This window comes from Oncorhynchus keta, unplaced genomic scaffold, assembly GCF_023373465.1.
Source record: "Oncorhynchus keta strain PuntledgeMale-10-30-2019 unplaced genomic scaffold, Oket_V2 Un_contig_1482_pilon_pilon, whole genome shotgun sequence".
NCBI classification, from domain to species: domain Eukaryota; kingdom Metazoa; phylum Chordata; class Actinopteri; order Salmoniformes; family Salmonidae; genus Oncorhynchus; species Oncorhynchus keta.
Window position 1 is genome coordinate 103,003 of NW_026278978.1, and position 21,998 is coordinate 125,000.

A 21,998-nucleotide genomic window follows, 5' to 3' on the forward strand; every position below is an offset into this window, starting at 1 on the left:
TCTTCAAATGCATGCGCACACAAACACACCCACCCTGTCACCAATCTGTCTGTTCCTGAGCTGTGTGTCGTTCTTTAGTGCGTTGCGACTCGTGTGTCTCTCTCTCTGTGGTGAGTTAGCTGTCTGTCTCTCTCTCTCTCTCTCTCTCTCTCTCTCTCTCTCTCTCTCTCTCTCTCTCTCTCTCTCTCTCTCTCTGTGGTGAGTTAGCTGTCTGTCTGTCTGTCTCTCTCTCTCTCTCTCTCTCTCTCTCTCTCTCTCTGTGGTGAGTTAGCTGTCTGTCTGCCTCTCTCTCTCTCTCTCTTTCTCTCTGGTGAGTTAGCTGTCTGTCTGCCTCTCTCTCTCTCTGTGGTGAGTTAGCTGTCTGTCTGTCTCTCTCTCTCTCTCTCTCTCTCTCTCTGTGGTGAGTTAGCTGTCTGTCTGCCTCTCTCTCTCTCTCTCTCTCTCTCTCTCTCTCTCTCTGTGGTGAGTTAGCTGTCTGTCTGCCTGCCGTTCCTCTCCACTGCATCCTGACTGACTGAAGAGCTCTGTCATTGACTCATCCCGTTCTTTATAAGGAGGTGTTAATGATGAGCAACCGCTTCACATAATACTGGAACCAGCCAGCCTGAACAGACCAGACTTTAACAGACAGACACAGTCAACCACCGGACTGAAGCCAGCCTGAACAGACCAGACTTTAACAGACAGACACAGTCAACCACCGGACTGAAGCCAGCCTGAACAGACCAGACCTTAACAGACAGACACAGTCAACCACCGGACTGAAGCCAGCCTCGACAACCACAGAGAGCAGAGCAGAGGGGACTGGAAGAATGTCAGTCTGACGGAGACATAGACTGTTGTTTTTATTCTCAATCTTCAAGACTTCCACCCCCTGGATGGTGTGCAGGACACAGGTACCACAAGGCTTTTATTCTCTGTTTCTCAGTACAGTACTACAGGGACATGGGTACTACAAGGCTTTTATTCTCTGTTTCTCTTGGGTTACCAGTACAGTACTACAGGGACACAGGTACTACAAGGCTTTTATTCTCTGTTTCTCAGTACAGTACTACAGGGACACAGGTACTACAAGGCTTTTATTATCTGTTTCTCAGTACAGTACTACAAGGCTTTTATTCTCTGTCTCTTGGGATAACAGTACAGTACGACAAGGCTTTTATTCTCTGTGTCTCTTGGGATAACAGTACAGTACTACAATGCTTTTGTTCTCTGTGTCTCTTGGGTTAACAGTACAGTACTACAAGGCTTTTATTATCTTTGTCTCTTGGGTTAACAGTACATTACTACAAGGCTTTTATTATCTTTGTCTCTTGGGTTAACAGTACATTACTACAAGGCTTTTATTATCTTTGTCTCTTGGGTTAACAGTAGAGTACTACAAGGCTTTTATTATCTGTTTCTCAGTACAGTACTACAAGGCTTTTTAAAAATCTGTTTCTCAGTACAGTATGACAAGGCTTTTATTCTCTGTGTCTCTTGGGATAACAGTACAGTACTACAAGGCTTTTGTTCTCTGTGTCTCTTGGGATATCAGTACAGTACGACAAGGCTTTTATTCTCTGTGTCTCTTGGGATAATAGTACAGTACTACAAGGCTTTTATTCTCTGTGTCTCTTGGGATAACAGTACAGTACGACAAGGCTTTTATTCTCTGTGTCTCTTGGGATAACAGTACAGTACTACAAGGCTTTTGTTCTCTGTGTCTCTTGGGTTAACAGTACAGTACTACTTCAGGGAGAAACGATGCACCTTCAGAGGGATCATTGTGACAGGTCTTTCTGAGCATGTTGCAGAAATGCTCCCGTGTCTGTCCCTGTCAACAACCTGTGAATGACCTGTAGGGAGATCCTGTGCTACACCATGTGGAAGGATGTCTCTTCTCTGATGCTTGTCCTTCCAGACGGCAGAATGTCATGTTGGCGTACCCCACGTTGCACAATGTCACATGCATGATTACCATGCCTTGGTTATTTGTAAATGTAGTCATACTGAAGCTACACACTTAAAGTATGGAAACCCTCCCACCTGTGTGTTTTAGAATGAAGGACGACCTGCTGTACACAACGTTAGTGCAGTGACTAGCCAGTCACCTGAACCCAGCGTGGGCCTCGATACTAGTGGGGTCCTGGAACACAATGAGGAGGGGTGGTTACTGGTGGACAGTTAGTCTCTGTTCTCCCTATGTCCTGCTGATCTGGGATCATTACATCACCAACTATCTTTAGGTAGTCCTCGTTACTCCTGAGAATGCAGTGCATGCTGGGAGAACATACCAAGTTGACAATAACTCCTGTCAAGGTGTCTCTCAAATGTTTTGTTTATTCAATATTTTATTTCACTTTTTATTTAACCTTTTTAATGAACCTTTTAATGAACCTTTTTAATTAACTAGGCAAGTCAGTTAAGAACAAATTCTTAGTTACAATGACGACCTCCCAAAAGGCAACGGGGCCTGGGATAAAAAAATACAAAAATAAATTCAATAAAACTATAGGACAAGATTTACGCATCACGACAATAAATGATGTGAAAGTCAATGATGTGAACAGATGTATAGTAAAGATGTATAACAAGGCATTGCGAGTGTAGTGAGGCCGTTCTGCTGGTCTGGTGTTTACATGTGGAGGACGTTCTAAACTGACTTGACCTTCTTAATAGCCTGCTGAGGGGAGAAACAAGGTGGTATTGGGTTGAACGGAAAGCATTTGAGAGGCGATTCTGCAGATTTGGTTTTTAGCTCCTCGTCCTGACATAATAATAATAATATATGCCATTTAGCAGACGCTTTTATCCAAAGCGACTTACAGTCATGTGTGCATACATTCTACGTATGGGTGGTCCCGGGAATCGAACCCACTACCCTGGCGTTACAAGCGCCATGCTCTACCAACTGAGCCACAGAAGGACCACGGAATGTTGTCCGACGTCCTCGCGGTGCTGACAGCACAGTGTTGCCAGCAACATTCTCCAGGGTTTCAGAAAACATCCAGGCCACACTACTTCATCCTTGAAATCATAGGGGGATATGAAATTACCATCTTGAAATAAAGTAAATTACACAGCACTGGTTCAAAAATAGATTTTACCGTTCTCCCTTTTAAACGCTCTCTGCTTTAACTGACGAGGGTCTGTGTCATCATTCCCTATTCCCTATATAGTGCACTACTTTAGACCAGAGCCCTGTGCTACGCTATTCCCTATATAGTGCACTACTTTAGACCAGAGCCCTGTGCTACCCTATTCCCTATATAGTGCACTACTTTAGACCAGAGCCCTGTGCTACCCTATTCCCTATATAGTGCACTACTTTAGACCAGGGATACATACGCAGTGCACTATGTAGTGAATAGGGAGCCATTTGGGACTTTTTAAAATTGTACCTTTATTTTACTAGGCAAGTCAGTTAAGAACAAATTCTTATTTTCAATGACGGCCTAGGAACAGTGAGTTAACTGCCTGTTCAGGGGCAGAACAACAGATTTGTACCTTGTCAGCTCAGGGATTTGAACTTGCAACCTTCCGTTTACTAGTCCAACGCTCTAACCACTAGGCTACCTTGACTGGCCCTCGTGAGAGAACAGAATGTGACTAACAGGTGCCGTTTAGTTACATTCAACATTTTATTACTGGGTAGCAAAAGTTAACAGGTAGGATTTTTAATAATAATAGTAATATTATGCGATTTAGCAGAGACTTTTATCCACAGAGACATGCATGCGTACATGTTTTAACGTAAGGGGTGGTCCCGGGAATCGAAACCAGTTATCCTGGCATTGGGAAAGAGCCATGCTCTACCAGCTGAGCTACAGAGGAACACGTGTTCCTGGGAGAGGGGCAGTGTGGTCAAAACATGGCCCTCTGTCTTCTTAAACATAATTTAAAATCACTAAGGGCTTATGGTCCTGGAGGCCTGTTATTAGGGTGGCAGGTCTATAGGTTACAGCTTTCTGATTGGCTCCAGGGGTGCTGTACTATGACTGACCCTGTAAAACAACACCTATCATACTACTATACTGACCCTGTAAAACAACACCTATCATACTACTATACTGACCCTGTAAAACAACACCTATCATACTACTATACTGACCCTGTAGAACACCTATCATACTACTATACTGACCCTGTAAAACAACACCTATCATACTTCTATGACTGACCCTGTAAACAACACATTACACTGCACCTATCAAATCAAATCAAATTTATTTATATAGCCCTTCGTACATAAGCTGATATCTCAAAAGTGCTGTACAGAAACCCAGCCTAAAACCCCAAACAGCAAGCAATGCAGGTGTAGAATCCAGTGTATGTGGCAATAAAACATTAAATATATTTTAAAGACAACAGTGTAAAGTGTACAGTATTTAAACAGAAAGACAACAGTGTAAAGTGTACAGTATTTAAACAGAAAGACAACAGTGTAAAGTGTACAGTATTTAAACAGAAAGACAACAGTGTAAAACAGAAAGACAACAGTGTAAAGTGTACAGTATTTAAACAGAAAAACAACAGTGTAAAGTGTACAGTATTTAAACAGAAAGACAACAGTGTAAAGTGTACAGTATTTAAACAGAAAGACAACAGTGTAAAGTGTACAGTATTTAAACAGAAAGACAACAGTGTAAAGTGTACAGTATTTAAACAGAAAGACAACAGTGTAAAACAGAAAGACAACAGTGTAAAGTGTACAGTATTTAAACAGAAAGACAACAGTGTAAAGTGAACAGTATTTAAACAGAAAGACAACAGTGTAAAACAGAAAGACAACAGTGTAAAGTGTACAGTATTTAAACAGAAAGACAACAGTGTAAAGTGTACAGTATTTAAACAGAAAGACAACAGTGTAAAGTGTACAGTATTTAAACAGAAAGACAACAGTGTAAAGTGTACAGTATTTAAACAGAAAGACAACAGTGTAAAGTGTACAGTATTTAAACAGAAAGACAACAGTGTAAAACAGAAAGACAACAGTGTAAAGTGTACAGTATTTAAACAGAAAGACAACAGTGTAAAGTGTACAGTATTTAAACAGAAAGACAACAGTGTAAAGTGTACAGTATTTAAACAGAAAGACAACAGTGTAAAGTGTACAGTATTTAAACAGAAAGACAACAGTGTAAAGTGTACAGTATTTAAACAGAAAGACAACAGTGTAAAGTGTACAGTATTTAAACAGAAAGACAACAGTGTAAAGTGTACAGTATTTAAACAGAGAGACAACAGTGTAAAGTGTACAGTATTTAAACAGAAAGACAACAGTGTAAAGTGTACAGTATTGAAACAGAAAGACAACAGTGTAAAGTGTACAGTATTTAAACAGAAAGACAACAGTGTAAAGTGTACAGTATTTAAACAGAAAGACAACAGTGTAAAGTGTACAGTATTTAAACAGAAAGACAACAGTGTAAAGTGTACAGTATTGAAACAGAAAGACAACAGTGTAAAGTGTACAGTATTTAAACAGAAAAACAACAGTGTAAAGTGTACAGTATTTAAACAGAAAGACAACAGTGTAAAGTATACAGTATTAATTTCCCCTAGAAACAGAATGGACATGGAAGCCTTTTCACTACATTGCTATCATTTATTGGACAGTAGGATTTTAACGTTTTAAAGCTACTGTACTGTAGCTCAGTAGTATACCGGATATTTACTGTACTGTCACTCAGTAGTATACCAGATATCTACTGTACTGTAGCTCAGTAGTATACCGGATATTTACTGTACTGTAGCTCAGTAGTATACCAGATATCTACTGTACTGTCTCTCAGTAGTATACCGGATATTTACTGTACTGTCACTCAGTAGTATACCAGATATTTACTGTACTGTCACTCAGTAGTATACCAGATATCTACTGTACTGTCACTCAGTAGTATACCAGATATCTACTGTACTGTAGCTCAGTAGTATACCGGATATTTACTGTACTGTAGCTCAGTAGTATACCAGATATCTACTGTACTGTCTCTCAGTAGTATACCGGATATTTACTGTACTGTCACTCAGTAGTATACCATATATTTACTGTACTGTCTCTCAGTAGTATACCAGATATCTAATGTACTGTCACTCAGTAGTATACCAGATATCTACTGTACTGTCACTCAGTAGTATACCAGATATCTACTGTACTGTCACTCAGTAGTATACCAGATATCTACTGTACTGTGTCACTCAGTAGTATGCCAGATATCTACTGTACTGTGTCACTCAGTAGTATACCAGCTCAGTAGTATACCAGCTATCTACTGTACTGTCACTCAGTAGTATACCAGATATTTACATTTACATTTAAGTCATTTAGCAGACGCTCTTATCCAGAGCGACTTACAAATTGGTGCATACACCTTATGACATCCAGTGGAACAGCCACTTGCATCTAAATCTTTTTTTTTTTTTGGGGGGGGGGGGTGAGAAGGATTACTTACCCTTACTTACCCTATCCTAGGTATTCCTTGAAGAGGTGGGGTTTCAGGTGTCTCCGGAAGGTGGTGATTGACTCCGCTGTCCTGGCGTCGTGAGGGAGTTTGTTCCACCATTGGGGGGCCAGAGCAGCGAACAGTTTTATATCTACTGTACTGTCACTCAGTAGTATACCAGATATCTACTGTACTGTCACTCAGTAGTATACCAGATATCTTCTGTACTGTCACTCAGTAGTATACCAGATATCTACTATACTGTCTCTCAGTAGTATACCAGATATCTACTGTACTGTCACTCAGTAGTATACCAGATATCTACTGTACTGTCACTCAGTAGTATACCAGATATCTACTGTACTGTCACTCAGTAGTATACAGATATCTGCTGTACTGTCACTCAGTAGTATACCAGATATCTACTGTACTGTCACTCAGTAGTATACCGGATGTCACTCAGTAGTATACCAGATATCTACTGTACTGTCACTCAGTAGTATACCAGATATCTACTGTACTGTCACTCAGTAGTATACCAGATATCTACTGTACTGTCACTCAGTAGTATATACCGGATGTCACTCAGTAGTATACCAGATATCTACTGTACTGTCACTCAGTAGTATACCAGATATCTACTGTACTGTCACTCAGTAGTATACCAGATATCTACTGTACTGTCACTCAGTAGTATACCAGATATCTACTGTACTGTCACTCAGTAGTATACCAGATATCTACTGTACTGTCACTCAGTAGTATACCAGATATCTACTGTACTGTCACTCAGTAGTATACCAGATATCTACTGTACTGTCACTCAGTAGTATACCAGATATCTACTGTACTGTCACTCAGTAGTATACCAGATATCTACTGTACTGTGTCACTCAGTAGTATGCCAGATATCTACTGTACTGTGTCACTCAGTAGTATACCAGCTCAGTAGTATACCAGCTATCTACTGTACTGTCACTCAGTAGTATACCAGATATCTACTGTACTGTCACTCAGTAGTATACCAGATATCTACTGTACTGTCACTCAGTAGTATACCAGATATCTTCTGTACTGTCACTCAGTAGTATACCAGATATCTACTATACTGTCTCTCAGCAGTATACCAGATATCTACTGTACTGTCACTCAGTAGTATACCAGATATCTACTGTACGGTCACTCAGTAGTATACCAGATATCTACTGTAATGTCACTCAGTAGTATACCAGATATCTACTGTACTGTCACTCAGTAGTATACCAGATATCTACTGTACTGTCACTCAGTAGTATACCGGATGTCACTCAGTAGTATACCAGATATCTACTGTACTGTCACTCAGTAGTATACCAGATATCTACTGTACTGTCACTCAGTAGTATACCAGATATCTACTGTACTGTCACTCAGTAGTATATACCGGATGTCACTCAGTAGTATACCAGATATCTACTGTACTGTCACTCAGTAGTATACCAGATATCTACTGTACTGTCACTCAGTAGTATACCAGATATCTACTGTACTGTCACTCAGTAGTATACCAGATATCTACTGTACCGTGTCACTCAGTAGTATACCAGATATCTACTGTACTGTCACTCAGTAGTATACCAGATATCTACTGTACTGTCACTCAGTAGTATACAAATATCTACTGTACTGTCACTCAGTAGTATACCAGATATCTACTGTACTGTCACTCAGTAGTATACCAGATATCTACTGTACTGTCACTCAGTAGTATACCAGATATCTACTGTACTGTCACTCAGTAGTATACCAGATATCTACTGTACCGTGTCACTCAGTAGTATACCAGATATCTACTGTACCGTGTCACTCAGTAGTATACCAGATATCTACTGTACCGTGTCACTCAGTAGTATACCGGATGGAATATCTTTCTTTCTTTCTTTCATTAAGTCTTTCTGTGGGTGGAAGCCTATTCACTGATAATTCTTAACTTGTATGGTGGTGAGTTGACTGTATTTTTCAGAGACATCTGTACCCTGTGGGTAGGAAGCGAAGGGCTTTCATTCACAAACCTTATTGCAAAATAATGGGTGCAGCAACAAACATTGTTCTTGTGCACAAACTGTTGTCCTTTTGTCTTCCTCTTTCAACAGTTGTTTTCTGATAAACATCTCAGTCAGAAGACATTGACTTAAAAAAAAAAAAAAAAACATTTTGTGCATTTTGGATATTTTAATCTTCAACCATTGCACAATATGCTGATTTCTTCATGGGAACTCAACTGTTGAAGAGGAAATGTTGAAACGAAAATAAAAACAATTTGTGTTAGAGGAAGCGCTGAGCTAATTTCCGTGGCAACGCCGGCTGTGATATTGGACCAATGTCCTGTGGAGTCCCACTTCTCTGTGACCCTGACCTCTGTGATGAAAGACAATCTGATGCAGCATGTGAAGCAGCCCTTCACAGTCTACACCACCTTACAAAAGTTTGGGGTCACTTAGAAATGTCCTTGTTTTTGAAAGAAAATCACATTTTTCTGATGGATGAAATAAGTGATTTTCTTAAAAAAAATAAGGGCATTTCTCAGTGACCCCAAGCCTTTGAACGGTGGTGTAGACTGTGAAGGGCTGCTTCACATGCTGCATAAATAACATCAAATTGATCAGAAATACAGTGTGGACATTGACAACATTAACAATGACTATTGTATAATGTTTTTAAATGGAATATCTACATAGACGTAAAGAGGCCCATCATCAGTAACCATCACTCCTGTGTTCCAATGGTATGTTGTGTTAGCTAATTTCCTCTTTTATAATTTTAAAAGGATAATTGATCATTAGAAAACACTTTTGCAATTATGTTACCACAGCTGGAAAATGTTTAAAGAAGCAATAAAACTGGCCTTTAGACAAGTGGAGTATCTGGAGCATCAGCATTTGTGAGTTCGATTACAGGCTCAAAATGGCCAGAAACACAAATAACTTTCTTCTAAAACTCGTCAATCTATTCTTGTTCTGAGAAATGAAGGCTATTCCATGTGAGAAATTGCCAAGAGACTGAAGATCTCGTACAACGCTGTGTACCACTCCCTTCACAGAATGTATACTACTCCCTGGCAGAACGGCAGCATCATTCTGTTAGTTGACCTCATCTGAAAGGCCTGTTACTCTGTTAGTTCACCTCATCTGAAAAGCCTGTTACTCTGTTAGTTGACCTCATCTGAAAGGCCTGTTACTCTGTTAGTTCACCTCATCTGAAAAGCCTGTTACTCTGTTAGTTGACCTCATCTGAAAGGCCTGTTACTCTTTTAGTTCACCTCATCAGAAAGGCCTGTTACTCTGTTAGTTCACCTCATCTGAAAGGCCTGTTACTCTGTTAGTTCACCTCATCAGAAAGGCCTGTTACTCTGTTAGTTCACCTCATCAGAAAGGCCTGTTAGTTGGCCTCATCAGAAAAGCCTGTTACTCTGTTAGTTCACCTCATCTGAAAGGCCTGTTAATCTGTTAGTTCACCTCATCAGAAAGGCCTGTTAGTTGGCCTCATCAGAAAAGCCTGTTACTCTGTTAGTTCACCTCATCTGAAAGGCCTGTTACTCTGTTAGTTCACCTCATCAGAAAGGCCTGTTAATCTGTTAGTTCACCTCATCTGAAAGGCCTGTTAGTTGGCCTCATCAGAAAAGCCTGTTACTCTGTTAGTTCACCTCATCTGAAAGGCCTGTTACTCTGTTAGTTCACCTCATCAGAAAGGCCTGTTACTCTGTTAGTTCACCTCATCAGAAAGGCCTGTTACTCTGTTAGTTCACCTCATCAGAAAGGCCTGTTAGTTGGCCTCATCAGAAAGGCCTGTTACTCTGTTAGTTCACCTCATCAGAAAGGCCTGTTACTCTGTTAGTTCACCTCATCAGAAAGGCCTGTTAGTTGGCCTCATCAGAAAAGCCTGTTACTCTGTTAGTTCACCTCATCAGAAAGGCCTGTTACTCTGTTTGTTCACCTCATCAGAAAGGCCTGTTACTCTGTTAGTTCACCTCATCTGAAAGGCCTGTTACTCTGTTAGTTCACCTCACCAACTTACTTTTCTTTATCCCAAATGGCAGTCAAATATACATGGATATTTACACAGATACAATATATAAAATAGACAAGACAGTAAGATGAGAGAACACATGATCATGTATTTTATTACCAAAACATAGGACACACCTAGCTTTTCCAGTCCTGTCTGTCAGACTGTGACTGTCTGTTCCTCTCTCATTGTCCGACTAAGTGAATGTCCTCCATGGAAATCATCAATGTCCATGAACTTCTGATCCTCAAGCTAGCATTATGTTCCGGAGAGAGAGAGAGACCCCCTCACACCTCCCGTGCTGTGAATAAGGAGCTCTCTGCAGGCCTCCTCTCTGTATCCTTCCTCTTATTAACAGGCTGAGGCCACCACACCAGGCTCCTGACAGATGTATCCTGAAGCAGCTGCACGCTCCTTCCTGTCTCTGTCTGTGTCTCTCTCTGTCTCTCTCTCTCTCTCTCTCTGTCTGTCTCTGTCTCTCTGTCTGTCTCTGTCTGTCTCTCTGTCTGTCTCTGTCTCTCTGTCTGTCTCTCTGTCTCTCTGTCTCTCTGTCCCTGTCCGTCCGTCCGTCCGTCCGTCCGTCTGTCTGTCTGTCTGTCACTATCTGTCTCTCTTTCTCTGTGTGTTTGTCTGTCTCTCATTTAGAACCCTTTTGTCTGCATGAAGGAGCTTCTAGAGCAAAGTTGGGACACTGGTGGAATTTAAATAGGCTGGTCCCCCACTTTGAAAGGGACCAATGCTGGCTGTCAGGTGGGTGGAAGGGAGGGAGAGTGGAAGGGAGGGAGGGAAGCCCTCCACAGTTCTCCTTTTCTATGGTCTGAGAGTGTTTCAGTGTTCCATGGCCTTCAGACAATGTTGGCATGGCATGCTGGCTGGCTGGTTGGCTGGTTGGCTGGCTGGCATGCTGGCTGGCTGGTTGGCTGGCACTGATGTTTAAATGGGAGTACTTCTGAATGTGGTCTGGCATGACTGTAATTAGTGCCCTGTCTGTATTCTACATGAGCACTTCTTTAGCTTTAGGTGGGAAGTAGGCTAAATCTGCTTAACTTCTGGAGAAAATATAATTCTCTCTCTCTCTCTCTCTCTCTCGAGATATATCTATCTATCTATCTATCTATCTATCTATCTATCTATCTATCTATCTATCTATCTATCTATCTATCTATCTATCTATCTATCTATCTATCTATCTATCTATCTATCTATCTATCTCAGGAAATGTCAATGAAAGGAGACTCAAAGGAATTAATGAAACCGTTTTGCCATGCCGTTGTTTACACGGTCACATGGTCTTAATCAAATTGAGAATCATGTTAGAATGCTTGCTTTATCACTGCAGTGTTTTATTGCCTTTCATGTAATGGGCTATACCCTATACCCTGGTCTATACCCTGTACCCTGGTCTATACCCTGTACCCTGGTCTATACCCTGGTATATACCCTATACCCTGGTCTATACCCTAGACCCTGGTCTATACCCTATACCCTGGTCTATACCCTGTACCCTGGTCTATACCCTGGTATATACCCTATACCCTAGTCTATACCCTATACCCTGGTCTATACCCTGTACCCTGGTCTATACCCTGGTCTATACCCTATACCCTGGTCTATACCCTATACCCTGGTCTATACCCTATACCCTGGTCTATACCCTATACCCTGGTCTATACCCTATACCCTGGTCTATACCCTTTACCCCAGCCTATTCCCTGGTCTATACCCTGGCCTATACCATATACCCTGGCCAATACCCTGATCTATACCCTAGACCCTGGTCTATACCGTAGACCCTGGCCTATACCCTGATCTATACCCTATACCATGGCCTATACCCTGGTCCATACCCTGATCTATACCCTATACCATGGCCTATACCCTGGTCTTTTGCCTATACCCTGGTCTATACCCTTTACCTTGATCTTTACCCTGGTCTATACCCTAGACCCTGGCCCATAGCTTACACGCTGGCTTATACCCTGATCTATACCCTATACGCTGGCCTGTACCCTGATCTATACCCTAGACCCTGGCATATACCCTGATCTATACCCTATACCCTGGTCTATACCCTGGTCTATACCCTGGCCTATACCCTATACCCTGGCCTATACCCTATACCCTGGTTTATACCCTTTACCCTGGCCTATACCCTGGACTATACCCTAGACCCTGGCCTATACCCTGGTCTATACCCTGATCTATACCCTAGACCTTGGCCTGTACCCTGATCTATACCCTAGACCCTGGCCTATACCCTGGTCAATACCCTGGTCTATACCATATACCATGGTCTATACCCTGATCTAGACCCTATACCCTGGCCTATACCCTGGTCTATACCCTAGACCCTGGCCTATACCCTGGTCAATACCCTGGTCTATACCATATACCATGGTCTATACCCTGATCTATACCCTATACCCTGGCCTATACCCTGGTCTATAGCCTATATACCATGGCCTATACCCTGGTCTTTAGCCTATACCCTGGTCTATACCCTTTACCCTGGCTTATACCCTGGTCTATACCCTTGCCTATACCCTATACCCTGATCTATACCCTATACCCTGGTATATACCCTATACCCTGGTCTATACCCTATGCCCTGGTCTATACCCTATGCCCTGGTCTATACCCTATACCCTGTACCCTGTAAACTGGTCTATACCCTGTACCCTGGTCTATACCCTAGACCCTGGTCTATACCCTAGACCCTGGTCTATACCCTATACACTGGTCTATACCCTATACACTGGTCTATACCCTGTACCCTGGTCTATACCCTATACCCTGGTCTATACCCTGGCCTATACCCTATACCTTGGTCTATACCCTAGCCTACACCCTGGCCTGTACCTTGGTCTATACCCAATACCCTGGTCTATACCCTATACCCTGGCCCCTGGTCCTACACCCTGGCCTGTACCCTGGTCTATACCCTATACTCTGGCCTCTACCCTGGCCTATACCCTGGCCTGTACAGGACAATAACATGATTGTGTTGGACACAGGAGATCTGATGATCGGATTCCCTTAAAGTCACAGTGGTTACACAGTTTTGCTTGATATCCTATGTGCAACCATGGCCAACGTGTGTGTGTTTGTTTGTTTCTCTGAGGTTTAATGTAATGGCATGCTCATAGGGCTTCATAGGGGCAGGGTAGCCTAGTGGTTAGAGTTGGACTAGTAACCGGAAGGTTGCAAGTTCAAACCCCCGAGCTGACAAGGTACAAATCTGTCGCTCTGCCCCTGAACAGGCAGTTAACCCACTGTTCCTCGGCCGTCATTGAAAATAAGAATTTGTTCTTAACTGACTTGCCTGGTTAAATAAAGGTTAAAAAAAAAAAATGTGTCCCAGGTTAAATAAAAAAATAAAACAAATAAAAATAGGGCTCATAGGACTCTAGTCAAAAGTAGTGTACTAGGGATTAGGGTGCCATTTGGTCTGCTTCCTGTCTGCTCCCGGCGCTGTGTTTCCTGTCTGCTCCTGGAGATGTGTTTCCTGTCTGCTCCTGGCTCTGTGTTTCCTGTCTGCTCCTGGCTCTGTGTTTCCTGTCTGCTCCCGGCGCTGTGTTTCCTGTCTGCTCCCGGCGCTGTGTTTCCTGTCTGCTCCTGGCTCTGTGTTTCCTGTCTGCTCCTGGAGATGTGTTTCCTGTCTGCTCCTGGCTCTGTGTTTCCTGTCTGCTCCCGGCGCTGTGTTTCCTGTCTGCTCCCGGCGCTGTGTTTCCTGTCTGCTCCTGGAGATGTGTTTCCTGTCTGCTCCTGGCTCTGTGTTTCCTGTCTGCTCCTGGCTCTGTGTTTCCTGTCTGCTCCCGGCGCTGTGTTTCCTGTCTGCTCCCGGCGCTGTGTTTCCTGTCTGCTCCTGGCTCTGTGTTTCCTGTCTGCTCCTGGAGATGTGTTTCCTGTCTGCTCCTGGCTCTGTGTTTCCTGTCTGCTCCCGGCGCTGTGTTTCCTGTATGCTCCCGGCGCTGTGTTTCCTGTCTGCTCTTGGCTCTGTGTTTCCTGTCTGCTCCTGGAGATGTGTTTCCTGTCTGCTCCTGGAGATGTGTTTCCTGTCTGCTCCTGGAGATGTGTTTCCTGTCTGCTCCTGGAGATGTGTTTCCTGTCTGCTCCCGGCGCTGTGTTTCCTGTCTGCTCCTGGAGATGTGTTTCCTGTCTGCTCCTGGCTCTGTGTTTCCTGTCTGCTCCTGGCTCTGTGTTTCCTGTCTGCTCCCGGCGCTGTGTTTCCTGTCTGCTCCTGGCTCTGTGTTTCCTGTCTGCTCCCGGCGCTGTGTTTCCTGTCTGCTCCCGGCGCTGTGTTTCCTGTCTGCTCCTGGCTCTGTGTTTCCTGTCTGCTCCTGGCTCTGTGTTTCCTGTCTGCTCCTGGCTCTGTGTTTCCTGTCTGCTCCTGGAGATGTGTTTCCTGTCTGCTCCTGGCTCTGTGTTTCCTGTCTGCTCCCGGCGCTGTGTTTCCTGTCTGCTCCTGGCTCTGTGTTTCCTGTCCTCGCTCTGTCCCCAGTGGCACCCTATTCCCTTCATAGTGTAATGGCACCCTATTCCCTTCATAGTGTAATGGCACCCTACTCCCTTCATAGTGTAGTGGCACCCTATTCCCTTCATAGTGTAGTGGCACCCTATTCCCTTCATAGTGCAGTGGCATCCTATTCCCTTCATAGTGTAATGGCACCCTATTCCCTTCATAGTGTAGTGGCACCCTATTCCCTTCATAGTGTAATGGCACCCTATTCCCTTCATAGTGTAATGGCACCCTACTCCCTTCATAGTGTAGTGGCACCCTATTCCCTTCATAGTGTAATGGCACCCTATTCCCTTCATAGTGTAATGGCACCCTATTCCCTTCATAGTGTAATGGCACCCTATTCCCTTCATAGTGTAATGGCACCCTATTCCCTTCATAGTGTAATGGCACCCTATTCCCTTCATAGTGTAATGGCACCCTATTCCCTTCATAGTGTAATGGCACCCTATTCCCTTCGTAGTGTAGTGGCCCCCTATTCCCTTCATAGTGTAGTGGCACCCTATTCCCTTCATAGTGTAATGGCACCCTATTCCCTTCGTAGTGTAATGGCACCCTATTCCCTTCATAGTGTAATGGCACCCTATTCCCTTCGTAGTGTAGTGGCACCCTATTCCCTTCATAGTGTAATGGCACCCTATTCCCTTCGTAGTGTAATGGCACCCATGCCGGCCCCACCAGCCATCTGGCAGTCAGATGTACTGGCCCTCAAGGGAACAGACAGGCAGGACAGTTCTCTTACTTCTAACCTACACAAAGAGGACAGAAAGGAGTAGATAACCAACGCTGTTGGACTGGGGCAATAAGCACACGAGCTGATACCAGAGCCATGTAAAGGGCATTCAAGTGTCGGACTGTGTAAGCTCTAAGGGGTGGCTCCCTCTGACTGTAGGTGGAAGGAGCTTGGGACACAGAGGGAAGGGATTGTTTTGGGGGGAATGCAATTCACAATTTAGAACATGGCGGACAACAAGTCACAGCAGAGGAGGGGATGGAGTCTCTGACCAGCGTGGAGTCTCTGACCAGCGTGGAGTCTCTGACCAGCGTGGAGTCTCTGACCAGCGTGGAGTCTCTGACCAGCGTGGAGTCTCTGACCAGCGTGGAGTCTCTGACCAGCGTGGCGTCTCTGACCAGCGTGGAGTCTCTGACCAGCGTGGAGTCTCTGACCAGCGTGGAGTCTCTGACCAGCGTGGTGCCTCTGACCAGCGTGGTGTCTCTGACCAGCGTGGAGTCTCTGACCAGCGTGGAGTCTCTGACCAGCGTGGTGTCTCTGACCAGCGTGGAGTCTCTGACCTGACCAGCGTGGAGTCTCTGACCAGCGTGGAGTCTCTGACCAGCGTGGAGTCTCTGACCAGCGTGGTGTCTCTGACCAGCGTGGTGTCTCTGACCAGCGTGGTGTCTCTGACCAGCGTGGTGTCTCTGACCTGACCAGCGTGCAGTCTCTGACCTGACCAGCGTGGTGTCTCTGACCAGCGTGGTGTCTCTGACCAGCGTGGTGTCTCTGACCAGCGTGGTGTCTCTGACCAGCGTGGAGTCTCTGACCTGACCAGCGTGGAGTCTCTGACCAGCGTGGAGTCTCTGACCAGCGTGGAGTCTCTGACCAGCGTGGTGTCTCTGACCAGCGTGGAGTCTCTGACCAGCGTGGAGTCTCTGACCAGCGTGGAGTCTCTGACCAGCGTGGATTCTCTGACCATTGTGGAGTCTCTGACCAGCGTGGAGTCTCTGACCAGCGTGGAGTCTCTGACCAGCGTGGAGTCTCTGACCTGCGTGGAGTCTCTGACCAGCGTGGAGTCTCTGACCAATGTGGAGTCTCTGACCAGCGTGGAGTCTCTGACCAGCGTGGAGTCTCTGACCAGCGTGGAGTCTCTGACCAGCGTGGAGTCTCTGACCTGCGTGGAGTCTCTGACCATTGTGGAGTCTCTGACCAGCGTGGAGTCTCTGACCAGCGTGGAGTCTCTGACCAGCGTGGAGTCTCTGACCAGCGTGGAGTCTCTGACCTGTGTGGAGTCTCTGACCTGCGTGGAGTCTCTGACCTGACCAGCGTGGAGTCTCTGACCTGACCAGCGTGGAGTCTCTGACCTGACCAGCGTGGAGTCTCTGACCTGACCAGCGTGGAGTCTCTGACCAGCGTGGAGTCTCTGACCAGCGTGGAGTCTCTGACCAGCGTGGAGTCTCTGACCAGCGTGGAGTCTCTGACCTGACCAGCGTGGAGTCTCTGACCTGACCAGCGTGGAGTCTCTGACCAGCGTGGAGTCTCTGACCAGCGTGGAGTCTCTGACCAGCGTGGAGTCTCTGACCAGCGTGGAGTCTCTGACCTGCGTGGAGTCTCTGACCTGCGTGGAGTCTCTGACCAGCGTGGAGTCTCTGACCAGCGTGGAGTCTCTGACCACCTTTCACCTACTAAGACATACTGCTTCAGGCAGCGGTGATTAGGAGACTAGTGGAGTGTTGTTGGGACAGTCAGACAGGTTGGATTAGGAGACTCGTGGAGTGTTGTTGGGACAGTCAGACAGCGGTGATTAGGAGACTAGTGGAGTGTTGTTGGGACAGTCAGACAGAGGTGATTAGGAGACTAGTGGAGTGTTGTTGGGACAGTCAGACAGAGGTGATTAGGAGACTAGTGGAGTGTTGTTGGGACAGTCAGACAGGTTGGATTAGGAGACTAGTGGAGTGTTGTTGGGACAGTCAGACAGAGGTGATTAGGAGACTAGTGGAGTGTTGTTGAGACAGTCAGACAGAGGTGATTAGGAGACTAGTGGAGTGTTGTTGGGACAGTCAGACAGAGGTGATTAGGAGACTAGTGGAGTGTTGTTGGGACAGTCAGACAGAGGTGATTAGGAGACTAGTGGAGTGTTGTTGGGACAGTCAGACAGAGGTGATTAGGAGACTAGTGGAGTGTTGTTGGGACAGTCAGACAGAGGTGATTAGGAGACTCGTGGAGTGTTGTTGGGACAGTCAGACAGCGGTGATTAGGAGACTAGTGGAGTGTTGTTGGGACAGTCAGACAGAGGTGATTAGGAGACTAGTGGAGTGTTGTTGGGACAGTCAGACAGGTTGGATTAGGAGACTAGTGGAGTGTTGTTGGGACAGTCAGACAGAGGTGATTAGGAGACTAGTGGAGTGTTGTTGAGACAGTCAGACAGAGGTGATTAGGAGACTAGTGGAGTGTTGTTGGGACAGTCAGACAGAGGTGATTAGGAGACTAGTGGAGTGTTGTTGGGACAGTCAGACAGAGGTGATTAGGAGACTAGTGGAGTGTTGTTGGGACAGTCAGACAGAGGTGATTAGGAGACTAGTGGAGTGTTGTTGGGACAGTCAGACAGAGGTGATTAGGAGACTAGTGGAGTGTTGTTGGGACAGTCAGACAGCGGTGATTAGGAGACTAGTGGAGTGTTGTTGGGACAGTCAGACAGAGGTGATTAGGAGACTAGTGGAGTGTTGTTGGGACAGTCAGACAGAGGTGATTAGGAGACTAGTGGAGTGTTGTTGGGACAGTCAGACAGAGGTGATTAGGAGACTAGTGGAGTGTTGTTGGGACAGTCAGACAGCGGTGATTAGGAGAGGAGGAAGGCTCTGGCAGCGCTGGACAGGCAAGGAGCACTGTAGACCTGATGCGTGGTGCTGGTACTGGGCCGAGGACACGCACAGGAAGCCTGGTGCGGGGAGCTGCCACCGGAGGGCTGGTGCATGGAGCTCTTGAGCACTGAGCCTGCCCAACCTTACCTGGTTGAATGCTCCCGGTCGCCCTGCCAGTGCGGTGAGGTGGAATAGCCCGCACTGGGCTATGCAGGCGAACCGTGGACACCGTGCGCAAGGCTGGTGCCATGTAAGCCGGCCCAAGGGGACGCACTGGAGACCAGATGTGTAGAGCCGGCTTCATGACACTTGGCTCGATGCTTACTCTAGCCCGGCCGATACGAGGAGCTGGTATGTACCGCACCGGGCTATGCACCCGCACTGGAGACACCGTGCGCTCCACAGCATAACACGGTGCCTGCCCGGTCTCTCCAGCCCCCCGGTAAGCACAGGAAGTTGGCGCAGGTCTCCTATCTGGCTTCGCCATATTCACTGTGTGCCCCCCCAAGACATTTTTGGGGTTGACTCTCGGGCATCCATCCGCGTCGCCGTGCTGCCTCATCCTACCAGCGCCTCTCCGCCTTCGCCGCCTCCAGCTCTTCTTTGGGACGGCGATATTCTCCTGGCTGTGCCCAGGGTCCTTTACCATCCAAGATTTCCAGAAATCTGAATTTCGCTGCTCCTGCTGCCGCTGCCTGTCACCACGCCGCTTGGTCCTGTTGTGGTGGGTGATTCTGTTACAGTTTTCTTCTGTCGAAAGAGAGGCGGACCAAAACGCAGCGTGGTTAGTGTTAAACATCTTAAATAAAGATGAAAAATACAAACAATATACAAAACAAAAACAGCCCTATCTGGTGCAACAAACACAGAGACAGGAACAATAACCCACAAAACACTCAATGAATATGGCTGCCTAAATATGGTTCCCAATCAGAGACAACGATAAACACCTGCCTCTGATTGAGAACCACTCCAGACAACCATAGACTTACCTAGACTACTTCACTAAACCACAATCCCATAACCTACAAAAAAAACCTAGACAAATCACACCACATAAATACCCATGTCACACCCTGGCCTGACCAAAATAATAAAGAAAACACAAAATACTAAGGCCAGGGTGTGACACTCTCCCTCCTGGACCCCCAGCACTTTCAGACCTACCGGAAAAAATTCCCACAAACAGCCTTCTGCAGCTTAACATAGAGTCACGGAACACTGTTCGACCTATCCAAGCTAAAAACAGAACTGACTGTAATGTACGCTATGACTGATTTTGAAGGGGAAAGTCCCTCTGATCTCCTTGATTTCCTTAAGCAGAAACATGTGAATGAGGACATGGGGCAACTTTACACATTGGCATGTGTGACAGTGACCATCCCCGTGTCCACGGCTTCTGTCGAGCGCTCATTCTCGGCCTTGAAGAGAATCAAAACGTATTCCAGAAATGCTACTGGACAGACTCGGCTTTCAGCATTAGCCTCCATGTCGATTGAAAAGGACTTATTGGTGGAACTAAAACGCACAGATAGACTGTACAACAGAGTCATTGAAGTCTTCTTGAGGAAAGAAAGGAGGAAGGATTTTGTGTCTTTGGTGAGTAAGGCATACAATGCATTTTATTTTTTATTAAATGTGGATGTATGTTTCGCATTTTATTTTGTTAATATTAAATAGCCTATATATTAACAAAATAATAAATTATAACACTGTTCGCTGCTCTGGCCCCCCAATGGTGGAACAAACTCCCTCACGACGCCAGGACAGCGGAGTCAATCACCACCTTCCGGAGACACCTGAAACCCCACCTCTTTAAGGAATACCTAGGATAGGATAAGTAATCCTTCTCACCCCCCTTTTAAGATTTAGATGCACTATTGTAAAGTGACTTCCACTGGATGTCTTAAGGTGAATGCACCAATTTGTAAGTCGCTCTGGATAAGAGCGTCTGCTAAATGACTTAAATGTAAATGTAAATATATTTGTTTTCTCTCTTTTATTTTCAGTGAATAGTTATGTCTTTATCATCACGGTGAAACTGCTTTGGGTGTGACGCGACGCCTGGTTATACTGCGTTTCTGTCTAAATGTATAGTGTCCAGAGCCGTGGCATCATAATGATGGTAATAAGAGGTGGATTAATTCGGGTGGGACTGTGTAGGACCTCACTGAAGGCCCAGGCCTCAGGCCCACGGCACGCCACTGCTATTTAGTCATGTTGTAACCAAGGCAACTGTTTGGAAAATTCTGTGTGTGTCTCGAATGGCCTATTCCCTTAGATGAAAGGGCTCTGGTCAAGATTAGTCACTATGAAGGGAGTTTGGTTCCATTTAGGACGTCGCCTCTGTATCAGATCATGTCTACCTGAAAGCTTTGATTTGACTGTACCTAAGGCTACTGTGGTGTAGGGCTGGGTGGTATAACCGTATTTGACTATATACCGGTATTTATGAACAGACTGGTTTGGGTTTTTACTTTACCTTCTATAACGGTATTTGAATGTTTGGTTTGTTAAATGTGATACGCCGTTGTGTAACGACCATTTTTATAGTTTACTCCGCCATTTGAGTCATCCCTCACCGCTCTCTCTCTCAATTCAATTCAATTCAATTCAAGGGGCTTTATTGGCATGGGAAACATGTGTTAACATTGCCAAAGCAAGTGAGGTAGATAATATACAAAAGTGAAATAAACAATAAAAATGAACAGTAAACATTACACATACAGAAGTTTCAAAACACGCCCCTTTCCACACAGACTAAGCCCCGCCCCCTGTCACTCAAGGAGCGCATTTGTTGTTGCTTGACAACGAGACACTTTCCTTCAGTCTGCATGTTCAGTGCAGCACATTCAACAGTGTTGATGACAACGATGTTGTTTCCACTTGGATCTTAATATAAATCCACAAGCGTTCTATGATTACAATATTAGTTTGTGTTTCTTACATCTGCAAACAGCTTGTTTGTATCTTCTTAGCAAGTTAAGCTAAATCGTTAATGCTAATCGCTAGTTAGCTGGCTAACTAACATTATCTTCTAAATCAAAGAGGGATAGATGAAGCATGAATATGTTGGCTATATGAATAAAGATTTAATGAAGCCAAAGATTACAGGGTCCCCTAGGAAACACTGACCATCAATTTGGTTCCTACCCTGTCACAATAACTTGTTCATGGCATTTTCATTCATTGTCATGTCAAACAAAACTGTATTCAAAGTGCCCACTATTATTTATATTCTACCTAGTGGTTGACCGATTTATGATTTTTTTTAATACCGATTTATTGGAGGACCAAAAAAAGCTGATACCGATTAATCAGACAATTTTATTTATTTATTTATTTATTAATACAAATAAATAAAGTATTAATTTTTAAATGTATTTTTTACATATTTATTTGTAATAATGACAATTACAACTACTGAATTA

General features: G+C 44.9%; 1 long non-coding RNA gene across 1 annotated transcript in view; it reads left to right on the plus strand.

Moving 5' to 3' along the window:
* Nucleotides 1-48: 48 nt before the first annotated feature.
* The window catches only part of LOC127918784 (uncharacterized), a 27,264-nt gene continuing 5,314 nt past the window's right edge, over nt 49-21,998 (plus strand). The window contains exons 1-2 of the long non-coding RNA XR_008100789.1: nt 49-110; nt 555-896. This is a non-coding gene — a long non-coding RNA (uncharacterized LOC127918784). The remainder of the gene's footprint in view (nt 111-554; nt 897-21,998) is intronic.